Source organism: Schistocerca cancellata, chromosome 3 (genome assembly GCF_023864275.1).
Source record: "Schistocerca cancellata isolate TAMUIC-IGC-003103 chromosome 3, iqSchCanc2.1, whole genome shotgun sequence".
In the NCBI taxonomy this organism is placed as follows: domain Eukaryota; kingdom Metazoa; phylum Arthropoda; class Insecta; order Orthoptera; family Acrididae; genus Schistocerca; species Schistocerca cancellata.
The window spans coordinates 28,722,283-28,729,772 of NC_064628.1; the positions used below are offsets into that span (position 1 = coordinate 28,722,283).

At 37.8% G+C, this 7,490-nt stretch overlaps 1 non-coding gene across 1 annotated transcript; it reads right to left on the minus strand.

Moving 5' to 3' along the window:
• Positions 1–7,180: 7,180 nt before the first annotated feature.
• Trnat-ugu (transfer RNA threonine (anticodon UGU)) lies at positions 7,181–7,255 on the minus strand. Its single transcript has one exon. It is a non-coding gene; the product is annotated as a tRNA-Thr (tRNA).
• Positions 7,256–7,490: the final 235 nt, after the last annotated feature.

Genomic DNA, 7,490 nt, shown 5'->3' on the forward strand with positions numbered 1-7,490 from the left:
ACCCAGCAATGTTTAATAGGTGCAGACACCATCAGGTTACATCATTTCAGTAGAAGCAGTCCATCAGTGGCACCCAGCAATGTTGAGTAGGTGCAAACACCATCAGGTGACATCATTTCAGTAGAAGCAGTCCATCAGTGGCACCCAGCAATGTTGAGTAGGTGCCGACAGCAGTCCATAATATTCGCTATCACTGATCACACTGTTCATCAGCGTTTATTAGCAGAAAGTAAACATGTCCTATTGGCACCAATCATGTAGAAAAAGTACAAGTAACAGTCCATAATATTTACTATCACTGATCACACAGTTCATCAGCAGAAATTAAACATTTCTAAGTGTCACACATCTTGTTGAAAAGTGCAGGTAACAGTTCATAATATTCACCATCACTACTCAGACAGTTCAAGCATGAACAATAGTTTGAATACACATACAAATGCTTGTACAATGCTCTTACACTAAACATACAAATTCTAATAAACACACAAATGATATCAGATAATTGTCATATTACTATTACAAATACTCAAATATCAAAAACCTATAATATTTATGGGTGTCAGCGCAAGCCACTACAAACAAATAAAATAATATTTAGGAGATAGGTGGGTAGGATTAGGAAAGGAAAACACACAAAACACACTCACTCATCTTTCATCCACATTAAGTACTACTGTGTAATTGAATAGTGTTACTGTGTAAATGCACTTCTGTCAAAATTTCATGTTCATCATGTGTATCAAGTAATAGTGGCAGCAATGTATAACAGTCAATAATAGTTAAGTCAACATCATAGTCATCATGTCAAGACCAATGTTTGCCAAGCCAGATCAAAATGTACGGTTGCTGAACAACTGTCAGTGTGCCAAGATATGCAACTTCCTCTCTCCAAAAAAAAAGTACATACTGCTTGGTGATTTAACAAAGTGTGTGTAGACAATCTTCCTTCCATTTTAGTGTTCTAGTCTGCTATCTTCATCCTCCTTATTCCATATAGACCAACAAAAAAAAAAAAAATGTGCACCTCACTTATTTTACCTCTTATACACTAAAACTCCAATCAACTTCATATAATCTCAATACCTCAATAATACCTCTTCAATACGTCGATACATATAACCTTATTGCCAATATCATTTCACTTCCATAACAACTCTTTCCTCTAGTTAGTCTCCTCGAACAAGTACGGATAAAATCCTAATGCAAACCTCATCATCCCATACAATCTGAAGACACACTGTCAACACACAACCTCTGTGTAATCCATCTGAGCCAAAATCTTCTACTCATTATGAATTATAAACAAAGAATGCATACATGACCTCTAACAGACTTAGTTCGAATAACTCTCAGTAATTAAGTACGATTACGGAGTGTGAATGATCCTAATTTTTCACAGTGTGGACACCACTTCAAGAATTATGGCAAACAGAAGCAAACATGTGGAGTATTTCTTGTGTCAAGTGTCACTTCCTATTTCAGTTGCTCACGAAAAATGCAGTGTAATAACTGTCAATGGTCTAAACCTAGTTTTGGTATGTCATATCGTTAGCTTCCTTCCTATTAGCATAAATTTATACAGCTTCCATAAAACCTCCAGCTCATGTGACTTCTATGATGTTTCTTGTACTAAAGTCGCTCGTCGAATTACAGCAGTTCATTTTCTTATGTTAAAATATGAAGCACTGAGCGTAAGCAAAACAAGCAATAGCGAGTAAATATACCAGTAGTGAACAGAATGTCAACAAGTGGAGGCAGCACAATTTCTACAACGAGGCTTCGCCAAGCAAACAATCCGTAACCCATACCACAGCATAACCCAAACTCTTATGTTCGTACACTGTACATCAGCATTGCTATATACCAAATTAAAGAGTAGTTATGACAACAAACAGAAATGTATAAATATGCAATCCATACGCATAGCAGTAAACATATACCTTACGTAATAAACAGGTCATTAACATCATATCTGCATACGCAAATAAATGTTCATATGTAATCTTAATAAGTAAACATGAAGGCGCAAGCAGATAAATGACAATGTGTAACCTACATACATAACCACAGTCAGCACAATTAATCAGGTGACAATTATAATTTAAATAAATAAGCACAGCAGGCACATAATAAAAAAAATGACATCAGTGAAGAAGCAGTGCAGTCAAGCGATGCATAATATACACAAGTTACAACCCAGTTCATTAATAATCATTGTCAAAATCAGTTAGCATACGCAAGCACTTCGCTTCACAAGTAAATTCATAGAACATGAAATTAGTACAAAGTATGAATCACGTAATCCCCAGCAGCAAATTACCTCTAAAGTACGTACCTATGTGGAAATATGTTACCTGAAAAATAAACTCAATTAATAGTTACCTTTTTTAGTTTATTAGTTTCTTCTTGGAAATTACATTCTTCCTGAAAACTTCTCGATAGCAAGTCGTCTTAACGTCGGAGACACACAGAATTTACCTGAAGTTCTTAAATATTTTATAGAACCGTATCCTGAAAAATAGTGAATGTTAATAACATAATTCATCAAGTCACTATAGTTTTATACTGAATTTAATCAGAGAAATTAAACACTGTGTAATTGTTTACGGCTGTCAGTGCATTCGCACTGAGCGCTCGATCAGCTGTAGGCGCGTGACGTAGGAAGCAATTGTTTGCGGTCAACGACTGCCTTGTGCGGCGCGCAGACTTGACTGTTGCTTTGAGTATGCGCCACCGCCAAAACACAGCGCGGTATCCTTGTACTCTCCGCATGATTACATCTAGCTGTTAGTTTCTCACAAGTATGTCATTCCACAAAAATTTTAACGTTTGATATATGATGTATCCCTTTAGAGCGTCGTGATTTCAGAGTTTCTACTTCGACAGTGTTATCATGAATAATTTTGCGAATTCTATATGGGCCGTTATAAAGCAGAAAAAATTTCCGACACAAGCCTTTTCCTTTGTGAGACAAACGATGAGACTTAATTAACACTTTCTGACCAACTGACAAGATTTTTGAACGACCAGGACGCTTAGCTGATTTCTCTCTTCTAGCAGCCGCAGATGCAATATTTTGCAGAGCCAGGTTGACAACTTCAGAATGCCACAGTTTCCGTGTAGGCGGAAAAGGAACAATTTCAGAAATGCTATTTGTCGGTGCTTTGTTTTTTAATATCAGTATAGGTGGTAAAGAAGTTGAGTCATTAGGAAGTTCATTCAGAATGTTTTGAAAAATATGAAGATACTGATCTTACGTTCTGTGATTCTGATGACAATAAAGACGACACAATTTATTGATTTCCTTCATCCATCTCTCTGAAGCGTTAGATTGAGGGTGAAAAAGTGAAATGAAAATTGGTTTAATTTTACGACGTCGCAGAGTACGAAGCCAAATTTTAGAACGAAACTGTGATCCATTATCTGATATAACATGACCAACTTCTTTAAGAAAATGTTTGATGAAAGCGTTAGATACTGAACGAGCTGTTGCTTTGCGTAAAGGTGTAAAACATACATATTTTGATGTCAGCTCCACTGCTACGAAAATGTACGCAAAACCATTAGTAGAACGAACCACTGGACCGAACAAATCAACTGCAGCCATGTCCTTTAATTTCGCTGGAATGATAGGAAACAACGGTGCTCTGTGAGAAACTGTTGGCGGCTTAGCCTTTTGACATAATTTGCATTTGGCCAGAACAGATCGAATACGTTTTTCCATATTACTGAAGTAGCAATTTTCTCGTAATTTATGGAAGCATTTTCTGGGACCAAAGTGTGCATAACTGAAATGCGTATACCAAATCAGCTTATTAACCCACTCATCAGGAATACAAACTAACCAAACAAAGTTGTCGACCGATTTTCGTTTGAAAAGAATTTTCCAGATAGTTCGCAAAAACGAGGTGTGGCCAAATCGTCCAATCTAACAAAGTGTCTAAGAAAATTACCGACACCAAGGAAACTACGAACATCACGTTTTGTAGTCGGAACAGCATAATTACGAATTGCGTCTAGTTTTTCTGGATCAGGAAGAATACCTTCTGTAGAAATAATATGACCAAGAAATTTCACCTGAGAACGACCAAATTCAGATTTTTCCAAGTTCACAGTAATGCCAACTCTTGCACAAATACGTAATAATGAATCTAAAATTTTGTTGTGCTCACTCCAAGAATGTTTAGCAATAAGAATATCGTCAACATATGAAGTAATGTTGTCACGAAGATAAACAGGTAAAATTTCGTTTAAGCTACGAATGAATGCTGCCGAAGATACAGTAAGTCCAAACGGTAAATTCCAAAGTCACTTTTGGGTAAAACAGTCATATCCGGTTATTGTTTATCTACTCTCTAGATAGATTGATAGTTGAAGAGTTGTTTCGATAGATGCAAAGAATAGTAAAAGAGTAGGCAGCGGTACAGAAAACTAAAAGGGAAATAGCACCACTACAGCTCGGGGCCCTATGCTCGCTACGGCACATATTCACTTAGAGTAGTGAATCCCCTGAGGACATTAATAGCTGCACATAAATTTCAGTTTGTGACTTAGTGGCAAATTTGGCGGAAGTGCGTACGTAAATTGACCTAACCATGCACATGGATGTATGTCATTCTTAGAATTGCGAAAGTTCTTAAATTTCCGAACAGTTAAGAAGTGTTTATAGTCAAAGTTTTCTCCTCGTGGCGACAAAGACATACCGCGTCTGTCCCAGTCACAATGACGATCATTGTCAAATTCACGCGCCTGGCGCTCTCTTGTTGCATCACGTAAATGAAACAAATTATTTTCTTCAAACCCTTCTGCTAAACTAAGACTTGTCAATTTATCTGAAATCTCCTCAACTCTTTCTGATAAATCACCTATTTGTTCTTTCTGTTTATTTACGTCTTCCGTAAGTGTCGCGACTCGGGTTTCAGTATTGACACATTTGGTAGTTAACTGTTCATATTGTTGTGTTAGGTTATTTAATCTGTCATTTGGCACGGGTTCCCCGATTCTCACAAATATTTCCTCCTTATCGTGTGCACGTTGTAAATTTAACTCTGAAAATTTCTGTACTATAATGCGATCTCTTTCTTCCTGTTCTCTATCCTGTTCCTTTTGTCTAATCTCTACTGCAATTAATCTATTATTGTGAGAATTCAAAATCGGTTGTACTTCTTCTCTAATTTCTTTCTTTAATTCATCTTTCATGTTTTTGAAACATGTCCCTATTCGTGAATCTAACCGTGTTTCAATTGTTTTCAATTCAGATCCTAACTGTGATCCCAGTGAGTCTAACCGTGTTTCCATTGTTCCCCTATCTGTTTTTAATTCAGATCGTAACTGCTCCATTGTTCCCATTTGTGAGTCTAACCGTGTTGCCATTGTTCCCATATCTGTTTTTAATTCAGATCTTAAATTTAATATTGCACTCATCAACTGTTCCATATTAAATGGTTCAAAATTCTTTTTGCCCCTAACATTTCCCGCAAAACTAACTGTGTTCTGCATAGCCATAAAGCTATCTGTGTTCGATACTATTTCAGAATCTTCTGTCGTTAATCTCGTATTCTGTGAATTTTCTGATTGAGAAAAATTTAGAGATGGTTCCGGACTATTTTCCTGACTTATTAAATTGTTTTCAACTTCATTATTCATCATACTGTTGTCCTGTGTTGGCGAGTTCGCCATGTCAACAGTTTCGTCATTCTCACTATCCATCATTTTTGCCTTTTTCATAGATCGCGTAATCATTTACAAAACATACAAAGCTCGTCACTGTACGAAAATTACACACAATGACTCTTTATCTCCAACAATACCATTTACATGAAAAGTTTCCCTCAAACACGATTAATCGAACAATTTAAATAATTGCACTAAATCGTCAAATGCGTATACAAGGCAATAAAAATTAAATTTTGAAAAATACCATTAGAAGAATGCTGATTACCAAATCTACACATGCAAAATGGACTACAATTACTAAACTACAAATTACTACTACAATACTACTGTCTAATATTTTTACAGTCAGAATATTCCAAGGGACGATCCTGGCAGGGTCGCCACGTGCATGGGGGCTTTATTAAATATTAATGAAAATATTTTTTTTGTAGCTGTATGTCCGATTACGCAAGTCTCGTAAACGGCTGGCCCTGACTAGTGATAGTACACAATCTGACTGCTTAGAATGACAACAAAGAATGTAAGAAAATTTCTGTTAGCACAATTAATTAATTAAGTCCCCAGCAACTATAAAACCTACGAAACAACAAACACAAGTGTAGTTGTTCTGTATGTGGTAGTATGACTCAACGCACATCTGGCACGGTTCTTCTTCAACAAGACAAGAATTTTTAAATAGCAATTATACTGACGTGATAAAAGAAAATTACAAATACTATAATTGTGCAAGAAAATCAGAATTACACTCTAATACAAGAACACACGCCAGATGCTTTGTTGACTGAACCTGTCGTGACACACTATTCAGGACACTAAAAGAATAAAAGAAAAAAGAGTTTATTACCTCCATATATATTGACGAAATGCACTCTGACCATTACAATATCTCCATTAGAACAACATCTGCTATCTCTCCCATCAAACCACTGCATAAAACATGGAACAACACTCTCCACTACCACATCTCACTCTGACTTTACGACAAGCAGCGTCCACCACAACTTCTCGGCAAGCACTGCCTGCCGCTACGTCTCAATAAGCACTGCCAGTGGAGGCGGCGGAACAATACTCTCTGGCGCGATCTTTGGCGCTGTGGCTCAGTGTAGCCACCTTTCAACACATCCTCACACAAATGCTTACATCTGCATATAATGTTCAAACTCCTGTCTCAGAGTCATTTACCGTCCAGCTAAGTACACGGAATGAAGTTCGCAAAGACTTTATGCCTGGATGTCGACATGTCCCCTGTTTTCTATCATTGCTAGCTATATGGTGAAACTGTGCTGCAGCGTCACACATTCATTCATCGGCTGCCAAAGTTTACTGATTAGCATTTTCCGCCGATACCTGCATGAATATCAGTTTGTGATCAGTTTACGTAACTCCTTCGTGGTGTATACTTATATGACCTGCAGCCGTCTAGAACGAAATTAGAATTATATTAATACCTGCGACTGCTGACGGGCGGTGATATATATCAACGGGGACAGGTGAAAATGTGTGCCCTGACCGGGACTCGAACCCGGGATCTCCTGCTTACATGGCAGACACTCTATCCATCTAAGCCACCGAGGGCACAGAGCATACTGCGAATGCAGCGACTATCTCGCGCACGCCTCCCGCGAGACCTACATTCTCACCTTGTATGTCCACACACTACATTTGTAGACCGTTTGTGGGACACTACGAATTTAGTGTTTGGACATGCAAGGAGAGAATTTGGATCTCGCGGGAGGCGTGCGCGAGATAGTCCCTGCAGTCGAGCTAACCTCTGTGTCCTCGGTGGCTGAGATGGATAGAGCGTCTGCCAT